The sequence below is a fragment of the Rhinolophus sinicus genome, linkage group LG09 (assembly GCF_036562045.2).
Source record: "Rhinolophus sinicus isolate RSC01 linkage group LG09, ASM3656204v1, whole genome shotgun sequence".
NCBI lineage: Eukaryota > Metazoa > Chordata > Mammalia > Chiroptera > Rhinolophidae > Rhinolophus > Rhinolophus sinicus.
Genome location: NC_133758.1, coordinates 47,509,733 through 47,534,696, shown reverse-complemented (window position 1 = coordinate 47,534,696; position 24,964 = coordinate 47,509,733). Strand labels below are relative to the sequence as shown.

General features: G+C 40.2%; 1 protein-coding gene across 6 annotated transcripts in view; it reads left to right on the top strand.

Annotated features, from left to right (window-relative positions):
• The first annotated feature begins 314 nt into the window (after nt 1–314).
• Nucleotides 315–24,964, top strand: part of EPB41L3 (erythrocyte membrane protein band 4.1 like 3) — a 236,889-nt gene continuing 212,239 nt past the window's right edge. For 2 of the 6 annotated variants that reach the window (XM_074340319.1, XM_074340318.1), the window contains exon 1: nt 322–621. The gene's annotated coding sequence lies outside the window, so the exon portion shown is untranslated. Of the gene's footprint in view, nt 622–20,497; nt 20,626–24,964 lie in introns of all 6 variants that reach the window. The other 4 variants (XM_074340294.1, XM_074340302.1, XM_074340307.1 and 1 more) reach the window with 4 other exon arrangements.

The window sequence follows — 24,964 nt, the reverse complement described above, 5'->3', positions numbered from 1 at the left end:
CTCCTCTTAAGGCACACAAAGGGCATTTCTCATATCCTCTCTCTTTCCTTCAATCCCCCATTTACACAAAAGTGTGTGTGTGTGTGTGTGTGTGTGTGTGTGTGTGTGTTTCTGTGTGCCGAATTCCTCCCGTTTGCAAAAGCCTGAGCAGCTCCCGGAACCCCCTGGTCATAATGCCCAGTAAGGCCTGTTAGGAGACCTAGAGTCTGCGAGCGGACCGCTCGGGAAAGGGAGCAGGGCGGGGCGGAGCGCGGGGACCGCCCGGGCGCCCGGCGCAGCCAACGAGCGGACCGGGAGGGCGGGCCAGCGCGGGCTGAGCGGCGCGGGCTGTCACAGGCGCCCGGCGCGCGCTGCAGGTGGCAACTTGGAAGTGCCGCGGCCACCGCTGCGGGAGGAGCTGGGGTCTGTCAGCCCCTTCCAGTCTTCAGGAGCCCTCCCCCGCCGCCGAGCCAGAGATTGGACCCGGGAAAATCCGAAGGGAAAAGCTGCTGCGCAGGGACCTGTGAGCAGCCCTACCTCTCCGCTGCCCTTGCGCTACTTTTTTTCTTCGAGGAAGGTTGTGCCTGGAAGCTAAGAAGAGGCTTTGGAAGGAGCCAGAGAGCAAGGCTCCCGGTGACTCAGGTGAGCACCTTTCCTTTCCAGTGTCCCTTCCCTCTTCGCAGCCTGGGGCAGGCCGGGACGCCGGCTAGCCGGATGGGCAGGGGCCGGGGCGCGGGCGCCTGCCCTTGGCTCTAGGTCGATTAGGGAGAAAGCGAGGAAGGGGCGAGGCTGGCCCGGCCGGGAACAGCCTACCCGAATTCGCCTGGAATCCACCAAGGACTCCTGAGCGGGCACTCTGAAGCGAGGGACCGGCAGAGAGGTGCTTTGAGGTGGCCGGAGGGCTGGTACCCTCGTTTAAGCGAGCGGGGATCGCCCCGGTGCCTCCCGTTCCGGAGCCGCAGCGGGCGCGGGGCGCGGCGCCTCTGCGAACCCCGCGAGTGAGCGCACGAATCTTAGTCCCTGCGATCCCCAGTCGCTGGAGGACGTCATCCCTCTCGGCTCCCGCAACTCCTCCTCCGCCCCTCTCGCCTCCACCCCTCCGCGCCCGCCGCTCAGCCTATTCCGAGATTCTGTGCCTTTGCCAACGCGCGAAGTGGTGATTGCTGTCGCTCCGCTCCCTGCCCTCGCCACAGCTGGAGTGCCCCGGGATCCCGCTCCCCGCCCCGACCTCCTAGCTGTGCGCTGGAGGCGAGTGAGGGGGGCCAGTTCCCTATGCTCAGAGCTGAGGTGATCGCGGTTGGCTCTTTAGTGCTCCCTCTATCCATCCCCGCCCCGCTGCAGTTTGAACCCACTGCCCAGCAAGTGGAATCTCAGAAGCCAGACCTTGCTCGCTCTGGGAAATTGGGGAACCTCCAAGAAAGGTGCGAGTCTTGGAGAAGAGGCGAGAGCCTCTGCTTCTATCTGGGCGTTTCAACGCCAGTCTTAAAGTGAACAGTGGCTCTGACCTCCGCGTCCGACTCGCGGAGTGGGGGTGCTGGCGGCAGTGTGCGTGTGTGTGTGTGATCGTGTGTGATCCTACGCGAGGCAGAGGCGCAGCAGCCCTCTCCCCCTGCCGGGCCAACCCGCAAGATTCCCACCCCACCCCGACCCTCACCGCCAGGGGCGCGCAGCTGCATCCCAGCAACTCAGCGCCCGGGCTCCTCTCCTCCCGCTCCAGTTACAGCCTCCACTTAGGCGTATCCCAGGGTGAAAATCATCTGGCCGGCGGGTGCGGGTCGGGAATCGAGGCGAATGAGGCGGTTTTACAAAATCCTAGTGAGCGCCCCTCGCCGGGCATGTCATCGTTCCGCGGCTCGTCTGTAAGGACCTCCGGTGGAGGCTGGCGAAGCGGGTCCGCGCTCCAGTGAGGGTGTCGTGTCACTCGGAAAGCCGAAGTTAGGACCTCTGAGCACAGAACTCCCTTTGGCGCGTCTTGCTCCGCCGGTGGAGCTAGGTGCCCGCCGGCTCACTGCTCCGCGAGGGGCGCACTACGCGGGAGGTGGGGTAGTTGGGGCCCTTCTGCGGAGGGCAACAGGGAGCTGTGAAAGCTGGAGGGCGCTGGGCCAGCGTGGGAGGGCGCGTCGCGCGTGCGGCCGGCTCACCCGCAGCCTAGTTAAGCTGCTAGTTGAGGTCGGGGTCGTCATCGCATGCTGACAGCCCTAGTGGTCGCTGCTGATTCAAAAGCAGCAGCCACGCGGTGCGTTCGGCCTTCCCCTCCGCCTGGCGACCGCGGCTTCGGGTTTTCATTACGCAGAGGAGAAGCCTATGATCCGGGAAAGGCTGGGGTGCAAGCGGCTAAATCCTTTGCGGAGCTAGGAGCGGTGTCCAAAGGACGAGGAAAGGGAGAAGGCCGGGATCTGGCGCGTAGCGCAGTGGCGGTGGGGAGGCGGTGAGAGCCAAAGATCCCCAAGGCAAGGCTAGGCTGACCCAGTCCACAGGTCCAGCTCCTGGCCGTTGGCGCCGCTCTCCCAAGGGGACCAGGAGTTAGAGCCCCTTCCAGGCCCCACCCCAGGCTTATTGACAATTCCTGTGTAATTCCTACCGAGGTGCATTGGGTTAAGACTCAGCCAGGAGAGGGCTGGAATCCACGAAATGAATGAAAGTACGACTGTAAGTCCCCAATCTAATTCTGATTTAAATCTAAATTCCATTTGGTTAGAAACAGACTCTAATCTGGTAGCGTAGGACCTGGGTGGGGGACCCTATATTGCACTTCTCCTAATGACAGTTCCTGAAGGGCCCTGTAAGGTTTGCCCTTCCCAAGTGGGAACTGTGCTGCATATGTGGGGTGAAGGTGCACATAGCTCTATATTTAATTTACAGCAGGGAAGGTATCAAGTTCAGATTGGTTTTAAAGTGAACTTTTAGGCCTTCTTTCCCTTCCCTTATCTGCAATAGACATTTCCCAGCTGGATCAATTCCCATTCAGATTAAGTATCACAAAAGGGTTAAAGATCCTCTCTTGTAACAGTTTCCAAAGAGGACTTTATAATAGGTTTCTTAGACTGGGTAGTGACCTCAGGAAAACATTCTCCATTCTGAGAAGCAGAGGTATAAAACCAAAATTTTATAACTACATTATGAGCTCTCAGTCCCAACAATGGAGATATCCTCCTTATTAGAATGTAAGTTATTGAGGGCACAGTTCTGTCTTTCTCATCCTTTTCTCCCTAGGGCCTGGTATATAGTAGGTGTTGAGGAAACATTTATAGACAATTTAAAACATCAGCCTGAAAAGACATTTCATAATTTCTAGGACCAATCATTATTAAAATCAGAATATTAAATCAATTATAATAGTCATTTTGAAGGTTAATGTGCATTGTTTAGTTACATGTATTTTTTAACTATTTGGGATTCGGGAAATCACTCTAAATGAGAATACATTCAAGATATTAGGAAATATAGAAATAACAGAATGACAGTTGCATGATTGTAGTCCTTGTATAACAATCTCTGATTGAATACCTCTAGAAATAGAGACCTCATTACTTTCACAAGTATTCTATCCATTTTAGATAAATTCATTATTCCTATGTTAGGAACACAAGGGTGAACATGACATGGCCTCTGCCCACACATTGTAGTTGGCAGGCCAAAAGGGAAACATGATTTTCGTGCTAATGTATAAAAACAAGAGAAAGTTAAGGGATCTGGGTGAAAAGATCCCACACTTTGAGTGGCAGCAGCAAGGGAAACTACTAAGGATGGGTCCTGGTTTGGATTTCAAGGAGGGGATGATTAAGCAAAATCTTAAGTCAGGGTGGTTGGCTGTGAATAGTTTATTAAAAAGATCCAGGGAGTCTGATGAGTCACAGTCCACTCTGGGCAGCCACTTCCTCATCTGGAAGAATAATTTTCACCTGCCACACTGTGAGAATTTATTTGTGACTTCAGAGTTATCAGAGGTTCTGGGGAGGAAAGTGTGAAACCTAGCATAGTTCCAGTTCAGAACTAGTTAACCAAGAATAGCAAGACACACAATTAGTTAGAAAATACGCCTTTCAATGGAGAGCTGCTAAAGAGACTAAAAATTTCAAAAGCTATTGAACCATGCTTTTCACAGTAAAGATGGAGAAATATAAATGCCTGTTAGAAAGTTTGTGATTTGTCATTCTGCTAGAGATTCAATGAAACTGCAATATAGAAATCAAAGTAGCCACTAAATTTTGGAGAAGATAATATTAATAATTAATTTTGTGTTCATGCTGGTTGAGCACATGTGTGGCTTATATTTGGGAGTATTTGGAGAGAGAGAGAGAGAGAGAGAGAGAGAGAGAGAGAGAGAGAGAGAAAAGAAGCAGGTCTGATGTTCAGTGTGTGTTCTGAAGTGCTGCAGGTCACATAGCCCAAAGCTAATGCAAGGGATCATATCACCGTGGGACTGACGACAGAATTTAAGGCATGGGAGCTAAAAGTACACTATCTTGGAATCCTCTATAATGAAAGAGTGAGCAGCTAACTAGGTTAAAAGCAGTGATGAGATAGGGAATGGCACTGAATATAATTGGGGTCATTTAGAAGAGATTTCAGTCAAGTAGAATGAACAGATATAAGAACTGAACAAAAGATATTAATGGGCAAACGAATTCATGGTAGTACTTACATCGGGAACTCTGGAATAAAAGGAGGGAGAGAGCTATCATTTCTTAGTGTGGTGGAAAAACAGAACATAGATCAGAACCCAGCTACCTCACTGCTGATTCCAGCACGTTATGTAATGTCACTGAGCCACAGCGTCCCCATCAGGAAAATGGGGATAAGAATGCTTCCTGGTGAAGAGTCAATCACATATAAAATACCCAGCTGCTCTGGCAACAAGCTTTTACACTCCTATAGGTTGGCTGGATGAATTATTAGGCCATCTTTATCTTCAGCCTCCATTAGAAATCTAGTCTCAAATTTCCCAACTGCCTAGTAAATATTTTTACCCAGCTGTTCCACCGTCACCTCAGACCAAATATGTCTAAAAATGTCATTAATCAATTTCCTACTTTACTCCTTTACCCCAGTACATGTCCTGAGTCACCAGGCAGGAGACTGGTCTTGGGGATAAGAATGCTTCCTGGTAAAGAGTCAGTCACATCAGAAGACATTTTTTACACTGTTTTCTTCTCACATTGCCCTCCCTCCAGACACATACCATAGAAATGTCAGTGATCATGTTGGGTGACTCCCACTGTCACCTCCTGTCTATCACATTGCCACCAGTCCTACCCCAGGCTCTTGTCACCTCCTGCTCCGACCCTGTGGTAATCATCCTAGCCCACTCTCATCTTGCCTCCCCTCACTGCTGCTTCCAGTTCAATCCTTTTACAGTACAGCTTTGATTATATCACTCTCTGGCTCCAAACCTCATGTCTCTCCTATTTCCTAAAGGAGGTCTAAATCCTTTAGATTTGTATTCAAAACCCTCTGTTTGCTCTCCTGGATCTCCATGTTCAGTGTTGTCTCTTACTGACCCCAACAGGAAGCACACTGCCCCGTCCCCTTTTCTAAGGCATACCTTCAGGTTTTAGTTCCATGTCCTTTGCTCATCCATTTCCCTCACCTGAAATGCCCCTCCTCATCCTATCTTCATCTTGAACTCATACCCATTTTTTAAGGCCCAACTCAAACACCACCTCTCTTGAAGTTTTTCTTGATCATTCTCAGAAGTTCTGTCTCCTTCATCTTTCCTGCTGCAGCTCTTTGCTTTTTCTTCTCACATGGCATATACCATGTCTTTATTCTTTACTGTGTTCCTGTTGACTGAGAACTTTTTCATCTTTGTAGTCACCACTAAGTGGTGCCCAGAGTGGGAGCTCCATAACTTTTCATTGTGACTGATTGCATAGGGATGCCTGAGAAGGGCGATGACAGGAGAAGGATGTTGCAAACCCAAGTCATGTCAATATGGGAAAATAGCCAGGCCTTGATTGCATCGGTATAGGCAAAGTGGAAAAGAGACAATTATCTGGAAACTTCACAAACCACCCTGTACCTCATTTTGGTCTAATTACATGAATAATTTAAGCTTTGGTAGGTGGCAGAATCTGTATAATTATTATCATTCTTCATTGTAGAGATGAGCTTATAGTTATGGGAGCTGGAAAGAGCTTTCAAAAGCAGGCTAGCATGTAGAGAGCCAAGCGATAGTGATTGGGCTGAAAGAAAAATGAGATACGCTGGGCAAGATGCCCATTAAGGGCTAAATGCATTCAGAAACATGGGAGAGAATTCGTGGTTTGGGGCTTACATGTTTGTTGAAAAGAGAATTATATATTCTCCTTTAGGAAGCTTGTCATCTGATTCCTATCATGGCCCCTAGGTTTGCAAAATATAATCATGCATGTGTTAATTAGCATGGGTACTTGTTCAAATGTTTTTGATTTAGAAGAATGAAAAGACTAAGGCATTCCTTATGTGTATGTGATTTGTTTGAGGACAGGTGGAGAAACAAATTATTATAAAAAGCTTGCCAGCTTCCATACTCCAGGAACAGAAATGCTCCCAAACAGTCTTAAATATACAAGCCTCAAACTTAAGAGCATAATTCCATCTTCATCAAATAGTCATAATCAGCCCATTGCACACAAGGAATGAACAAGTAGAAAAAGGAAAAAACAGCATGATCAAGTACTGAGGTTCTGAATAGTTAGGAATTACATACTTTATTATAATGTTAGAATTATGTATTCAAACAGCTTCTGGAATGTGAGGAATTGGATGAATCTAAGTGGTCAAGAGCTGTCATATTTATGTTACAGATTTTGACACATGTTGTTCACAAAGTTTACATAAATATGTTTCAAACTGGAAAAGATGTCGATCAGCCACTATATGGAAACATTTGGCCACACGTGTGATTCCTGTCAGGACACTGTTCCAAATCCAGTTCACCTGACACCTTACTTAGCCACTCTCAGCTACAGCCCCTTCATGAACAAATGGAAATAATAGTATTTTCTATACCACATATGATGTCATGACATAAATGACATCATAACGTGAAACACAAACATTTTAATTAATAGTTGATAGTTTTAAAAAATCAGCATTATGCCATAAAATTCTCTCTTTCTCTGTAATTCCTTCAGTATAAAAGTACAGAATCAAAGATTCACCAGAATTAATTAAAATACAATCTAATGTTTCACCAGAGACTCAGATTCACCTTTAAATAGAGAATTAATATTTTTCCCCCAAAAGCCACAAAACTCTGCAGAGCTAAATTATCAAATCAGGAGTCCATGTGGGGCAAAGATTATTTATTTAGGTAAACTAGAGGTCTGATTTAAAATAGATTAAGATAGATTTGCATTCCACCTAAAATAGTTGTTTCTTTGACTGTTGCATGCCCTTTTCAGTTTGCATTGTGTATAAGAAAACATCTATACAAAATGAGAATGTTTAAACTATATAACCTGCAAGAATACCCTAAAGAGCAGAATAAACATGGTGATACGATAAAAAATGAGCAAGATAGCCTTGCTATTATGTTCAGTACACACGTCCAAATGGTTAGGGAGACTAAGGGTAGTATCTTTGGGGGCAGAGGGGGAAACATTCTTACTGAGTTTTCCTGAAAATAAGACCTAGCTGGACCATCAGCTCTAATGCGTCTTTTGGAGCAAAAATTAATATAAGACCCAGTATTATATTATATTATATTATATTATATTATATTATATTATATTATAAGACCCGGTCTTATAGTATAATCTTATTTTATTATATTAAAGTAATATAGTAAAATAAGACTGGGTCTTATATTAATTTTTGCTCCAAAAGACGCATTAGAGCTGATGATCCAGCTAGATTTTATTTTTGGGGAAACACAATATAAAGGTGGATGCTGGTGTGGGGACACATAAAAGGTGTCACATTTTGCCTGTTTTCCCTCTGCCTCTCAATGTTGTGGATCCATGCCAATTCTTCAGACACCCTTTCATCACAATCTTAACAGTGACTTTCAACATGGATCCTGAAGAATGGTCTAAGTGATGATATTTTGGGGGAACATTCTCTCTACCTTCACCTACCTTCTACACTCCTAGGAGCTAAGCTTCTGTATCCCATCCATACACACACATCACCCTTACACATAATCAGTATTATTCTGGATTCCCTTAGAAACAGATCTTGAGATAAGGATTTAGCAAATAGAAGACAAACTGCACACTCACCCATGTACACCCCAGTACCAGTAGGCTCCAGCTGAACCAATCTGGGGACAAATCACCTAAGTTTTTCGAGTTTTAGTTTCTTCTTCTCCAAAACTAGTTTAGTAAAACCTACCTAGCAGAATTGTTGTGAAAATTAGAAATAATTCTTATAAAATATCTAGCACATAGTAAGTGCTTACACAAGTATAGCCATTTCTTGTGTCATATGACATATTTTATTGACATTGAATTCAATATGGAAATTCGTATTTAGCAAATCAGCTTTTACTTTCAATCTTTATGTTTCAAGCTTTTGGTCCTGACTATGTTTATTTACTTTTTAATTATTAAAAAAAAAAATAAACTTTCATCCTGAGTATATTTAAACGTAATTTTCTCTTTGCCACTTTTCAAGTTTTTTTAACAGTGTGCAAAGAAAAATGCAATTAAGAAGGTAAACCTGATAATCCTACTGCAAAATGCTATTGCTTTTCAAAATGGAATAGAAATTATTATTTTTCTTGGTCTGCCCTCTCCATATCTGCTTCATTCATTTTGGAAAAATAATGAGTATCATAGACATTTATTGCTGTCTGCACTAAAATAATCTGTGACAAATTCATTTAAATTCCTTGATCTCGCAGGGATCTACACTGATCACTTAATTACTAAAAGAATTAGGTAAAACTCCTGCACTTCATTTTTTTCAAATGGACAGATCTGATGTCGTTTTTTAAAAGAACACTTTAATTTATAGTGGATACAAGAGTAACCCATGTTTCTCAAACAACTTAATCACTAAAATACAACTGTATTTCTCTGATTCTCTCACCACCTGCAGCAGTGGTGATTCTAACTATACTCAGATTTCTCCTAACTGGTCTTGAGAATCCCTGGGGATCTCTTCCTGCTTGCAAACCCAAACCCTTTCTGTGCCGCTTGCACCCCACCGTTTTTACTTGCTGTTATTCTAGCCATCATAGTGACATTTTTAACATCAAAGATCTCAAAGGCACCAATGGATCCAGGTTGTGGCCTGAACCCAACAGAGAGTCATCCAAACTGCGAGCAGGTGATGAGCCTCAGCTTTCCCAAGGTCTGGATTGGATCACTGCTTAGCCTGCTGTGTTATCCCTGTGACCCCATGAGATCCAGCATTCATCTCCTCTCCTTGGTGGCACCACCACACAACAGTGCCACGGGGTAGATTCTGTGATTGCAGTGAAGTGACCCTTTCACTCAGGACTCAGACACAAGGGTCTGGGTGCCAGGGGGGGGAGGGCAGAGCAAGACGTACTCTGTGTCATACTTCAAGTCTGCTCGTAGCTTCCATGTTTCCATATAACATGCCTATTACATAGTAAATGCTTGAACAAGTGTACCAACTTTCAAGCTTACCAAATTTTGGAATTTATCAAATAGGCAAAGGGGAACCATGGACGTATTCTATGCAGAAGAGTAATACAAGGAGGTTAGATATAGAAATATTATTCTGGCTGTGGAAAGTTAGATGGACAGCCAAGAAGCTTTTGCACCTTGCACAGCATTCCATACTGATCTTGGACAAATGTCTGTACCTTGATTCTCTTCTCCCTCGGTCTGGGTTCTTTCCCAGGAAACTCCTTACATTTTCTCTTTATGGTTAGATATTGGAGTGACAAAAGCTAAAAATGTATAGATCTTATTTTTAAGAGGTTGGATGGCTTAGATACTTTTCTCTTAACAAAATTTATGAATCCTTGGGAATATTATCATGTTACAACATCATCTGCATTTTATTTCTAAGGGATGAGCAATTTGTGCTATCCTTAGCTATTTGCTTCCTTTGAAAAATATATTAAATATTAAAATGAATTAGATAATGCAACAATGAGTAATGCTGCTTAAGTGTACACATGACCCAATTGTTAAACCTTTTCATTAAGTGTTTTGTTTTATGTCTCATACTTTTAATATAGGAATATATATCCTTATTTTTCAGGTTACTTCACGTAGTATTTTGTCTTCAGTGTAGTTTTGCTCTCCCTATGATACCGTTAGACGCTAACTAAGTGTTTCAGGAAAAAGAAGCAGAGATGTAATTTTCCAGATTGTGGGTTCATCGCCACTTAATTTCCCTGGGTGACAGTTTATTCATCTTTATGATAGAGTTACAGCTGCTTCAGCTTTCAAATCTACAATCCTAAAACATCATCATAGATTAAAATATTTTGTTTTTTAAACCTGATAACATAGCATAAATTTCATGATAGTTTGTACAGGTCAGTGCTATTGAAACATAATTTTGGCACGAGAAAATGAAAATACCACTTTGTACAGGGTCTGTTATATAAAAAAACTAAAGAATTCTTTAGTGACAATAATAATAATAGCATCATCATTATTGTAAGCACTGGTAATATAGTTTTTGTTCTCTGGAAAATTGATCACATTAACCTGATGACAGTTGATCTATTGTTTTTCTAAATTGGTTTAACACTTTCACTGTTTAACCATGTTACATGGAATTTCATTTTATTTTCCTTTTCTTTCACCTTTCCTCATAGATTCAGATGATTTCAAAGATATTCTGTGTAATCTTTACAGTGCATAGTAAGATGATTTATCTGTGTGGAATCCATCAAAATCCGTTGAAATGGTAAATGCAGACTGAAGTATAGCACTTTCTGCTGGCCTCCATTTGGCATAAGGGCAGACAGTGTTGGTTACCTCTGTCTAGCTATTCGTCTAGTGGAAGAGAAAAGTTCACTAGGCAGGGCTGGAATGTAGCAAGTGGCTTTAACTGTGAGCTGCTTACATTATGCTTCAAAGAATAGCTGGGTTGAACCACCATGGGCTTTCTATGGGAGTGTAGTTTAGGTAGTGCTTACTGCCTATAATGAGTTGATTTTGGAAAAAGTGTTGGACCCAAAAAATTATTGCTCTAACCAAAAGAATAATTTAAGCAAGATTGATGGAAAAAGTTGAGAATAGGAAAAAAAGGAAAATAATTATTTCTTCACATTACACTTCACTATGCTAGAGATGGATGAAAGTGACCTCCGTGTGTCATGGACTCAATAGAGCAAATTGCATTGTGTTCATAGAAAATTACTTAGAGTCAAATAAATGTGTTCTTCCTCTTTTTCTGCCCATTAGTCCTGGACATCACCAAAAACGAACAAACAAAAAAAACTCTCTTACTAGCCAAGAGCCAGATATTTGTAGGGCTGTTCTTTTACATGTTACACATAGTAGGTGGTCAGTAAATACAAATAATTACAGTGTTTTGATTTGGCATGGGGAACTAGGATAGAAATTAGAGTGCGTCTGTTCGTGTATTTTCTAAAAAGTTTAAGTGGCTGAGTTAATCAGTAATGTTTTAAATATCTCTCTCTCTGTGTCAAAACTCTCCCCGTAATTTCAGCAAGCATTGATTATCCCTTTAACACCAAACGTCAGAGTGCCCTGAACACGTGCCAGGGCTGGAAACGTAGTTCTGTTCCAAATGCATTATTTTCTTGATGGCTGGATGGTTTTATTGTTGCAGAGACAAGCTGCATGTGTCCATATGAGGTTGCCTGCTGGAGTTTTCTGGTGTGGTTCTTGCCACTTTTTGTTGACTCTGTTCACAAAGAGACACAGTGAATTCAGGAATTTGCTTTTCAGCATTGATCTACTAAAGTAACAGTCTGCACATGAAGTGAAAGCCAGCATCAAAGATATGGACAAGACAAGGTCAATGACCTCATCAGGGAGAAACTCAGTTTCAGGAGTGTCCTGTGCCCTTTAGACCCAGGTTGAGCAATGTTGCTGACATAGTCTTCCTCTTTTCTGAGCCCATGTTCTTCTTTTAAACTTTTTACATCTACCCTGCAAGGAATGCCTACATATCTCATACTTTGGGAGGTTTTGGCATTCCTTTTCTGAGTTATTTTTCAAAGCAGAAGACAAGCAATGATCAAAGAGTAGTTTAATGGATGTTGTGCATTTCGTTTTTAAGAGCATAGAAGTATTTCTTTTCTTCAGCCTCTGGCTCTTTTAGCCCTAGGAATGAAAAGAGTAGAGTGATAAAAGGCAGAGACCTACTTTCTGAATATAGGCATTCCCCATGTTACAGATGAGTCATTTTCCAAAAGTGCATTTGTCAGTAGTTGTTTGGAATTTTGATTTCTTTGCCATGAGAGAAGTTGTTAAAAATTATGGTTAAGTTTCCAGGCTAGCCCAGACAACTATATTCAATCTACATTATAAATTAAATTTGGAACTATTAGTAATTATAGTTGTGAGACTTTGAAACAGGAAGCCACATGGATAGCCTAAGGTGCAAATCTTTGGATGAGTATATGGTGCTTTGCATTCCCTTCCTGAATCCCTCAGCTATCTTCTCATGCCTGTTTCTCTGGGCTCTAGTGTCCACATGCTATGCTGAGTCATACTTTTATGCTTAGAATTAGTCTTTCTTACTTCCCGAAATACACTCCTTGCTCTAAATTTACTATCTTCTCTTTTTCTCAAATAAAACCACTGTTTTCTTGGTTTTGCTGATCTAACTTAGCAACAGTAGGAAAGCAATCTGATTGAATTAATCATCTTTTTTGTGCAAAGGATTAATAACCTCATAATCCTTCCATGCTATTTGCATTAAAAAGTAGACTATCAAATGCAGGTGGTTGTATTTACTTCATTTTCATTTATCATTTTTTAAAAAGATTTTATTGGGGAAGGGGAACAGGACGTTATTGGGGAACAGTGTGTACGTCCCGGACTTTTTTTCCAAGTCAAGTTGTTGTCCTTTCAATCTTAGTTGTGGAGAGTGCCGTTCATCTTCAAGTTGTTGTCCTTTCAGTCTTAGTTGTGGAGGGCGCAGCTCAGTTCCAGGTCCAGTTGCCGTTGCTAGTTGTAGGGGACACAGCCCACCATCCCTTGCGGGAGTCGAAGAATCAAACCGGCAACCTTGTGGTTGAGAGGACTCGCTCCAACCAACTGAGCTATCCGGGAGCTCAGCAGCAGCTCAGCTCAAGGTGCTGTGTTCAATCTTAGTTGCAGGAGGCAGAGCCCACCATCCCTTGCGGGACTCGAGGAATTGAACTGGCAACCTCATGGTTGAGAGCCCACTGGCCCATATGGGAATCGAGCCAGCAGCCTTTGGAGTTAGGAGCACGGAGCTCTAACCGCCTGAGTCACTGGGCCGGCCCTCATTTATCATTTTTTTAATAAATGAGGTACTGATGTAGGCCATAGGCATAAGGTATGAATAAAATATGATGCTTATCATCTTATAAGAAGACAAGTGTATAAACACCAATAAAAATGATATAAAGTGTGATAAAAAGAGAATTTTATGAAAATACCAAATCTTGCACATCACTGGAGAGAAGCAGGTGAATTGATAAGAACAACATTGAAAAACAATTATGCATTTTCTTCTAAAGATATGCACATTGTACAACATGTAATTCTGAATATAATTACATACCATTGAGAAACTGTCTCACATATGTACTAAGAAATGTTTTAAAATTATCCAAAATGGCAAGAAATTGGATGTAATACAAATGTCTATGGACAAGAGAATGGATAAATAAATTATGGTATATTCACAAAGTAAGATATTGTACAGCCACAAAAAATGAATGAACTATGTTTGTAAACCAACCACATGGATGAATCTTAATACTATTGATTTTTTAAAAAGTTGCAGAGGATTGAATGATATAATACCATTTTTATAGGCTAAAAACCATGCAAAACTTAATAGTATTCTTTAGGAAAACCTAGGTGTAGGACTGAATGGCAGATGCAATGATATTGGCAATAAATATTCTCATTATTGTTAGGTGATGGGTTTGGAGGTGCTTAATTTATTATGCTTCATAGCTTACATGTGTATATTTATATGTATGAAATTATTGCATTATAAAAGCATTTTATGTGTATTTTTAAAGTGATTCCCCTCAGATTTGGGGAAACACAAGAGAGGGAACAGTTAATTCTGACTGGGAAGGCTTCACTGGGGAAGCTGTGCTTATGGACTTGAGGAAAAAGTAGGGCTTAGGGTCAAACAAATGTTGAGTGATGGAGAGTGAAGTGACGGGGGCGTGCAGCAAGCACATGAATAGTGGGCTGAGACAGAGGGACTTGGGTTGATTCTGTGGGAGTTGGAGGTGGGAGAAGTGAGGGAAGAAATGTGCTGTAGTAATTCTATGTAAGGCAACCAGGTGACCATAATGCCAATAACCCTCCTTAAGAACCCATGAGATTAACAATGCAGATTGCCTGCAATGGAAAGAGAAGAAAGCACAGGTGGGGGAAGGGGGAGCAGGGAGGAAACCCAGGTAAAAAAAACCAGGAAAAGCACTTGAAGGAGGGGTTGAGGTGCTGGAGGAGAACCAGAGGGCACAGAACTAGGACTTCCCAGGTAGAAGGGGGTTTCAAACTGTTTTGTTTGAGGGGAGGCAGCAAAGTTGTACTCAGAGACTGATTCTGTCTTTGCCAGCAATTTATTTAACACAGGTTTAATGTGAGAATTATAATTTCACAAGCTAGTAGCATGTAGGATAATATCTCTTAATAAGCCAATAAAGAAGTAACATAGTACAAATAAATGACAGATTAATCACATTATTGTTCTGTGCAAGGGGAGATAAAAAGAATAAAGTTCAAATTTAACAGAGGTGTACCTTTTTATATGAGTTTGGCTTCTTGGGAGAGGTCTCTTGATCAAGTATGAGCTGACTTCCAGCTGTCAGCACAAAAAAGAAAGTCCACTGTTGCTGGAGCACAATGCTAGGGAAGTGAAGGTGCCAGTGTCAGCGGACAGGCTAGGCTGCTCCAGGGTTGTCACTCCAGGGACTGTTGCAGGGTTTAGCATCACTGCCCACTGTGTTGCCTTGGCCTGACAGGAGCAAGTGTCTCAAGATCTTTGGAGAGCTGTTTAGGTCAGCAAAGTGCTGCTTGCCCAGACCGAAACTCTTGAAAAGTCATCACAAACTCTCGGTATTTATAGTCTAAATGTCCTTTTGCCACAGTTGCTGCTCCACGTGTTCTTATTGATAAGCCCCCAGTGGAGCCCTGAGCAGCAAGATGGTAAGTGCTTGTCAGTGACAATAGGTTAGATGATGATATCCTGACACAACTTACTTCATTTTGATATCAAAACAGTTTACTTCTAAAACAACTTTTTTTTGGTCTTTGTCATGAACAAGTAGATTAAAACAACTTCACTTAAGTCATAAGCAAGTGGATTTGAAATCATAGTAAACCAATAAACAACATAGACCCATGGAGGGAAGGATTACATAGCACAGAAAAGGGATTGTCCTTGAAGAAAAGGCAGTAAGGAGAAGCCATCAGAAGAAGGGGGTAAATGTAGTCACAGATAGATTGTAGACAGACCTAAAGTTAAAGGAGTTTATAGAAGGCACATTTATCGAGTTATCATACCCATGTCAGGGAAGTGAGTTTCAACCAAACCATCAATGGATAGAAGATTCTGTTTTTAATTTTAATATATTAATTAATTACAGACATCCATCTTAACTATATATACATTTGCTCTCTTCATTTCTTTCTGTGGAAAAATATCCTTTTTTTATGTGTATACTTCATAGTTATCTAAAACTTGAGTAGATTTTGGATGGCTTATTGTGACAGGAAGAAAAAGGAGAAGAAAAGAGAAAAAGAACTGCAGAACTGCTATCTACTGAGGACCTTTATTCATGACGTATTCTCTTCGGAGGGCTGGAATTAGCTTTTTCCAGCCTTTTCCACATCTCCATAATATGTAACATTAAGGAATAACAGAATCAAGGCTTACACAGGGCAAGTGACTCACCCAAGCCAAAGTCGATTTGAAAAAGACTGTCTCTGTGAAATCATAGTTTTCCTCCTTGCTCCATACCCCTCAAAAACAGACACAAAAACAACAGAAGCACCTTCTTAAAATGTTTCAATTAGATGCACTGAGAAGCTTAATTCCATGCCTTTTTTTTTTTTTTTTTTTTGCTCAGATGTCTTTAGCATTTTAAAGAAAGACCTTGTTCTCCTCTCTTGATGTTTTACCATCTCAGTCTTGACAGAAGTTTCTAACATCTTATCAGTTGCTTTCTTTAAGGTACAGGCTGTCTCCTCAGTCATGTTGTTCTAGTAGATGACCCTGGAGAATGTACTTTGATAAAAATTTTTGCTGTAACTAGCTTTATCCCCTGGCTGTATTCCAGTCCCTTGTCACACACATTCCCGTACCTTGACATGGCTTAAACCTATCTTGTCTCACCGACTTTACTAACATACAGTTATTTTCTTAGTATTAAAACCATAATCATGCTTTCAGTTGCTACTTATTCTTGGAAACTGCATATTAAAATAATTATTTTTATCTCGCTGTCATTGAAGTTGCAACTCATAAATATTATCACCATAGTGCATGAATAGTAACTCCATAGTTTCCTTCCCTTAGCGTCTCAGTGAAGCAAGAAGTGAGGTTTTTTTCCTAAGAAGGAGGGGAGTGCAGAAGGGACTTGAGAATGGATAGTTTGCAACAACTTCTGAGGAGAAAGGTACAAAAGAGCCAGGGAGGAGAGCAAAGAGGGTTTGCGAGCACCACAGGAGGGCCTCACTGAGCTTACGAAAGGCCATCTTTCCTAGGTAGGAGCTCCATTTCCTCCCTTGCTTCCCATGCAGCATCCCCAGAGCACAGGCCCGGACCCTAATTCTGGCTCCACTAGAATGTGGGCTGCTGGCATTGGGAGATAAAAGGAAGCTCATCTATAAACATTTCCCACTTCCAAAGTAACCATCAAGTTGGCTTTTAAAGGTAAGCACAGTACAGACCAGGTAGGGGAAATCACTCTTTTTTCAAACAACCTTGAGATTCATTATAGGGTGATGATGGAGCTTTATGAGTTCACGTTTTATAATGAATCATTAAAAGGTGGAAAAAGAAGTTGAACAATGAATAATTCTGTATAACTATCATATACGGGGAAAGGGACTATAACTACAGTCTCCCACATGTGTGGAACAGCCCGACTTTGCTCTCAGATAAGGACCAGAATCCTTCACATGGCCACTGGGGTCAGCTCCTGCTTCATGGTCTCCTACATCCTCTGGAGCCTCATCTTATAGCATTTGCCCTCCAGCTGTCTGCTGCAGAAACAGCAGTTCACAAACATTTCAGGCTCAGAACCTCTATACATTCTTACAAATGATTGAAGACCACAAAGAACTTTTGTTTATGTATGTTATATTTACTGATATTTACCTGCATTAGAAATTACAACTGAATAATTTCTAAAGCATTCATTTCAATTCACTTAAAAATAACAATAAAAGTCCATTCCATGTCAACATAAATATTTTTATGAGAGTTAACTATGTTTTCCAAAGCAAAAATAATTTAGGGTAAAGAATGGCAAGGCAAATCTATTTACTGTCTGGCTTAATAGAAGAGAGTGGATTTTTGTGTCTGCTTCTGCATTAGAAACTGAGAATAAGCTATCATACATCATGTAGCTTCTAGAAACTTCCACTCTACACTCCTGAGAGAATGAGAGTGAAAAGGCAAATAATGTCTTATCATAACTAGGAGATAGTTTTAACCTCATGGGCCTCCTATTTGGAACACCCCCTCACCCTCCGCCATGGTCCTGGATTATACTTAAAGAACCACTACTTCATTTGGTTGGGAATAAGTCAGTAGGGTGACTGACAGGGATAATGGGAAATAAGGTTGGAAAGTGAGGTTGAGGCTTCAGCACATCCTGTCTTGTTTGGATATTCCTCATCTTCTGGGAAGTAACTGAGCATTACTGCTGAGAAGCAGACCACAATTAGGAACATTCCGAAGCCCACACTGAATTTACATTGCTTTGTGTTTCTCAAAGGTCTTTTTTCAAGTAATTTCATTTGAACTTTACCATAACTCTATGAAAAAATCAGCATATCTATTATACTCCTTTTTCATTCAGGGAACAGAAAGGGCTTTCTCAAGTTCACCCATGTCCTTAAAGAACCCCTGAATCCACACCTGCTATTCCCTAAGTCCGTCCCTATGTAGTAAGTTGTCTCCCCTCATTGCTAGGTCAACCCATGTATTACACAGGGGCCCTATGATATAAATTGTGAGCAGATGATGACTGAAAGCAGATATTTAAACTTTTATGTTACAGTGACCTATATATTCATAATGTGTTCCCTTTTCTGATTCTTTAGCAAATAAAAATAGTTAAAGTATGAGAAAGAATCTTACATTCTTTGGCCAGTACAATTAAAGTTTGCATGTCTACAATGGGAAGGAAATTCATCATTCATTATCAGGACTTGAGAGAGTAGACTAAACAAAACGCTATCCACAACCCGAGTTGTTAAACTTTTAAAACGTCCATTGGATGTTAAGAAAAGCTTGGCTGGACACTCTTCAAGGTGTCCATGGATTTGGATAGAACAGGAGAGGGCAGCACCCCTCTCCTTTTTGATGTGTGGACTGAGTGCCGACAGCCTGGCTCATCTCTGGTCTTTGTAGGCGTATCTGTCATGGTTTCTTCCAACATCCTTTAAGCAACTACTCTCATCTACCATCTGCTGAGAGGAAGAACAGGTTTTTTGGATTTATGCTAGGCTTCTTTCTGTTCTATTACAAATTGCAGTCTTTTTGTCACTTTCTCCTGAGTGTTGACTATTACTCTCATTCATTCTTTCCTTTGAAGATTGGGTCTTTAGAGGGTGGCCAGATAGTTCCAATAACCATTCTGACAGTAGCTTTTTTTGTTTTTAATTATAGTAAACTACATATAACACAAAATTTACCCTCTTAACCATTTTTAAGTGTACAGTTCAGTAGTATTATCTACATTCACATCCTGCAACCAACCTCCACAACTCTTTCCCATTGAACAACTCCCAATTCCCTTCTCCCCCCAGCCCCTGGCACCCACCATTCTACTTTCTGTCTCTGTGACTATGACTATTCTAGGTACCTCATATAAGTGAAATCATACAGTATTTGTCCTTTTGTGACTTGCCTATTTCACTTAACATAACGTCCTCAAGTTTCATTCATGTTGTGGCATGTGTCAGAATTTCCTTCTTTTTTAAGGCTGAATAATATTCCATTGTGTGTATAGACCACATTTTGTTTCTCCATTCACCCTCCAATAGATATTTGGGTTATTCCACTTTTTTGGTTATTGGGTACAACAATACTGCTATGAACATGCATGTGCAAATATCTCTTCGAGACCCTGCTTTCAATTCTTTTGAGTTGACAATAGCTTTTCACAGGACAAATTAGTAGTGTGCACCTATAAGGCAGAAGCCCAGGAGGCCCCAGTGGGCCTGAGGATCACAGAATTCTGCTAGCATGACCTTGGCACAGACTGGTTTCCAAGGTAACTTCTCATGTGGAAAGACTGTGACAGATGAACTGTTTTAAATGAAGGCTCAGTTTGGGAAGTTCCATCTATTTGATAGTATGTTTCATGTGATTTTATGCTGTGAAATTTCTTCCTTAATAGAGCAACTATCATGGCTTATAGGATCGAAAAACAATGTATCCTAGAATTTTGTGCCATGTAAATTTGGGGGGACCTCTGTAAAAAAGGATAGTAATAATAACTTATTTTTTGGTCCTTTCTTTGAAGAATTAAAATTTTATTCTGTGGCTCTGACCTGTAGCATATCTAAAATGTGTTGTAATTTTATTCTTTGAGAATGTATATAATAACAATTATTTTAGTCAAATGCTTCTTGGCATGTGTAAATAATTTTACTGAGTTTTCTGATTGAGTTTTAGGCAGCCTAAGTCTTTACCTTGCTGCAGATTTTTCCTCCCTATTGTAGTCCAGACTTGCTTTAATTATTTTTATGTCCCTTTTTGTTCATATAACTCTTTCATAGTATCTTTATGGAAGCAACTATTACAAGTTCAAACGTGGCTTGTGTGTGTTTTCTCTTATTTGCACTGCTATGTTGATGAGAGATCTCTTTGGATCATTCATGAATTATCTACCTTGTTTTTCTACAGCAGCATTCTCCTTAACCCAAGTATCTTGGCAGTGGGGCAGTTTCTAGAAAGGAGGAAACTCTTATTATTATGTTTAGTATGGGAGTAAGTTGCCATCAGTTGTTGAATTATTCCTAAACTATTTTTTCCTTTTTATTTTGTTTATTTTTTTTGGCTCACCCTCCCTGTCTCACGGCCCCTTGGAACATGGAATATGGACCTGCCCATCATCTGGAAAAATGTTATCTCTGGGCGTTGGCACTTGGATAATATGGGTGAGTCCTGAAATTAATGTTTAAGCTGTTGATTTCTTTGTTTGTGCAATAAAATGAACTGTTTGATGGGAAAGTTATCTTTGGCATCCCAGTGCTCGTGCACATGCCTCTCAAATGCCTTTGCTTGTAGTCAATCCTGCATTGGAGAGGAAACAATCCTGAGGCGTACTATCAGCAGCATCCAAACTCAAATGAAACAAAGGTGAATCATATCGAATGACAAAAGTTGATATTTAAACTTTTGCTGTTGATTTTCATTTTCTCTTTTGGGTTTATGTGATCCTTCATAATAGTTCTTTGTAACAAAACAATTAGAAAATATCCCTCATAGCTTGAAACTGAATTTTCTATGGCTCTTGTTCAGTTGTTTCTATAAATCACACATCTCAGATATTCATAGCTACATTTATGGCACATGCAAATATATTTATTTTTGGCATTGTTTCTACTATAAACCCATTGGAAATGGTACTTTGTCGATGTATTTATACTGAGTCATGAATCTTGACATGAAAGCTTTCCACTTCAGTTGGCCCTTAGTAGATGGTTTCAAAACTCAGATGACAAAACTGTAAAATATCATACTCTAACTTTGTTTTTTCAAAACTAAGCAATAATGATGTATAAGTCACTCTGCTGTGCTATATGCAGGACCAGGGGTGGGAGAGAGCGTTTATATCTGTTGGTGGATTTCTTGCTATGGAATGGAGACTAGGAAACAGGCAGGTTTTGAATACAAAGAAATACATTTTTAAATACATTTTTTCCTAGTTTTTGAGTGTGTGGGAAGGAAGATTCCAAGGAAAGCCTTTGATTGGCATGATATTATAGAATAGCCTGGTCCAGTATCCTCTCTACTTAAAGTATTTTGCATGGCTGATTCCTAGGAAAAAGAAATCTGTTGAGGTATACCTCTGAAGGAAAGTTGTTGTCTTTATTATCATTCCATTGTTATCCTGAGTCACTGCCTCTAAATAAATTTCATACTGCCATATCACTGTCCTAGACAGTTGAGGTGGCAGGATTTCACTTGCTGGGAGCAAACACATTTGTTGTTGCAATCTGTTATTTCTGAAATCTCTAAAATTATGTTGAATGTTAGCATGAAATTTGGCAATGTTTATAAGATTTTCTATTCTGGTGTAAGTGATTCGGGAATCTTTATCTTAGATGATTTACTTACCCATAAATATCTTTAGGAATATGTGTCATTTGAGTTTAATCAGTTGAGCTGTGAGTTGGTAATTTGACACAAATACTACCTAATCAGCTGTTTTGCTTATTGAGTTATGTTATGATTCTTCAGTTCCACATCTAAAATCTCCTTTCAGGATTCACATTGTATGTTTTTCTGTGTGTATTTCTTTGAGTCTTTATTGTTATTATTATTATTATTGAGCAACTATGATTTTATTGGTTGCCTGTTACCATTATTTTTAAGCATTTGCCCCAAATCACTAACTTTACATATATTAGCTCACTGAAGTTTCACAATAACCCATGAAGTTGGTATTGTTTCCATTTTATAGCTGAGAAAATTGAGACCGGGAGAAGTTAAGTAACTTGCCCAGGATGACAGCTAGTGTTAGAGCAGGGATTCAAAAACAGGTGGGTCTGCCTCCACAGCCAAATCAAAGGTCTGCTCTTAGCTACTATACACTAAAATAACTCCCACTTGGTGTTTCTCAATACCTTATCCCACAGCAAAGCAATGAGAATTTATTATTTTCATTTGGTAGGAAGCAGGTTCAGAGGGTAAATTGTTTTTCAATTCTGTCAGTTTTTTATTTCTTAAATAAGTAGCCAATTTTATTGAGAAAGTGACAAAGCTGCTGTGAACCTCTAAAACCATTAATAAATTCCGCTATTCACAATCTAAAACAATACCCTCATCACTACTTATCCCAGGCAAGGAACAGGATTAGACTACAGACAGAGAAAATAGGGGAAACTGGAAGAAAGGGCATCAACAGAGTAGTGTTAAACAACAAAGCACAGGAAACATTTGCAATTCTGATCTCAGACTACAGATGGATCACTCTCCCTCACCACAGTTCTTTATGCAAACAGGGCTTTTACATTTGGATCCAGTTGAGGACCATCCCTGAGATCAATGTTCACTGCTTTTTTTCACTTAGTGCTTCAAACACTAAATAATTTTTTAATTATTATTTTTTTCAGTTACAGTGGACAGTCAATATTATTATACATAGTTTCATGTGTAGAGTATACTGGCTAGACATTTATATAATTTATGCAGTTATCCCCCCGATTAGTCCAGTACCCATCTGGCATTATAGATAGTAGTTATTATCATATCATTGACTATATTCCGTATGCTTTAATTTACAGCCCCGTGACTATTTTGTAACTACCAATTTGTACTTCTTAAGACCTTTACCATTTTTACCCAGCTCCCCAACCTCTCTTCCCGTCTAGCAACCATCAGTTTATTCTCTGTATCTATGAGTCTGTTTCTGTTTTGTTTATTCATTTATTTTGTTCTTTAGATTCCACATATAAGTGAGAACATACGGTATTTGTCTTTCTTAGTTTGACTTATTTTACTTAGCATATCACCCTCTAGGTCCATCCATGTTGTCACAAATGGTAAGTTTCATTGTTTTTATGGCCTAGTAATATTCCATTTGTTTATATGTACCACTATTTCTTTATCCAATCACCTATTGATGGGCACTTGGGTTGCTGCCATACCTTGGATATCATAAATACTGCTGCATTGAGCATAGAGGTGTATATATCTTTTCAAATTAGTGTTTTGGATTTCTTTGGATAAATACACAAAAGTGGAATTGCTGGGTCATAAGGTAGTTCTATTTTTGACTTTGGATGACCCTCCAAACCGTTTTCCATAGTGGCTGCACCAATTTGCAATCCCACCAACAGTGTACAAGGGTTCCTTTTCTCCACATCCTCACCAACACTTGCTGTTTATTGATGATGGCCATTCTGACAGGTGTGAGGTGATAGCTCATTGTGGTTTTAATTTACATTTCCCTGATGATTAGTGATGTTGAGCACTTTTTCATATGTCTGTTGGCCATGTACATGTTCTCTTTAGAGAAATGTCTATTCAGGTCCTCTGCCGTTTTTTAAAATTTGATTGTTTTCTCGGTGTTGAGTTGTATGAATTCTTTATAAATTTTGAACATTAACCCCTTATCAGTGGTGAATATCTTCTCCCATTTAATAGGTTGTCTTTTTGTTTTGTTGGTGATTCCCTTTGCTGTGCAAAGACATTTTAGTAGATGTAGTCCCATTTGTTTATTTTTTCTTTTGTTTCTCTTATCCAAGGAAATCAGAAAAATATTACTAAGAGCAATATCAGAGAGTTTATTGCCTATGTTTCCTTCTCGGAGTTTTAAGATTTTGGGTCTTACATTTAAGTCTGGGTCTTACATTTTGAGTTTATTCTTCTATATGGAGTAAGAAGGTGATCCAGTTTCACTGTTTGTTTGTTTTTGGTTTTTTTGCATGTATCTGTCCATTTTTCCCAACACTATTTATTGACTAGAATGTCTTTATCCCACTGTATATTCTTCTCGCCTCCTTTGTCATAGATTAAGTGACCATATAGGCATGGATTTATTACTTGGCATTCTATTTCTGTTCCATTGATCTATGTGTCTGTTCTCATGCTAGTACCATGCTGTTTTGATTACTATAGTCTTGTAGTATAGTTTGATATCAGGTAGTGTGATACCTCCAATTTTGTTCTTCTTTCTCAAGGTTGCTGTGGCTATTTGGAGTCTTTTGTGGTTCCATATAAATTTTGAGATTATTCTAGTTCTGTGAAAAATGCCGTTGATATTTTGATAGGGATTGCATTGAATCTATAGACTGCTTTCAGTAGTATGGACATTTTAACTATATTAATTCTTCCTATTCATGAGCATGGTGTATACTTCCATTTATTTGTATCATCTTTAATTTCTTCAGCATCTTACAGTTTTCTGAGTACAGGTCTTTTACCTCCTTGGTTAAATTTATTCCTAGCTTTTTAAATTTTTATTGATGTAATTGTAAATGGGGTTGTTTTCTTAATTTCTCTTTCTGATAGTTCAGTATTAGTGTATAAAAATGCAACCAATTTCTGAATATTAATTTTGTATCCTGCTACTTTGCTGAATTCATTTATCAGTTCTAATAGTTTTTTGGGGGAATCTTTTGGGTTCTTTCTATATATAGTATCATGTTATCTGAAATAATGACAGTATTACTTTTTCCTTTCCAGTTTGGATGCCTTTTATTTCCTTTTTTTGTCTGATTGCTGTGGCTAGTACTTCCAATATTATGTTGAATAAAAGTCGTGAAAGTAAGCATCCTTGTCTTCTTCCTCATCTTAAGAGAACACTTTTATCTTTTCCCCATTGAGTACGATATTAGTTGTGGGTTTGTCGTATGACCTTTTTTATGTTGAGATATGTTCCCTCTATTCTCACTTTGCTGAGAGTTTTTATCATAAATGGATGCTGGATTCAGTCAAATGTTTTTTCTGCATCTATTGATACAATCATATG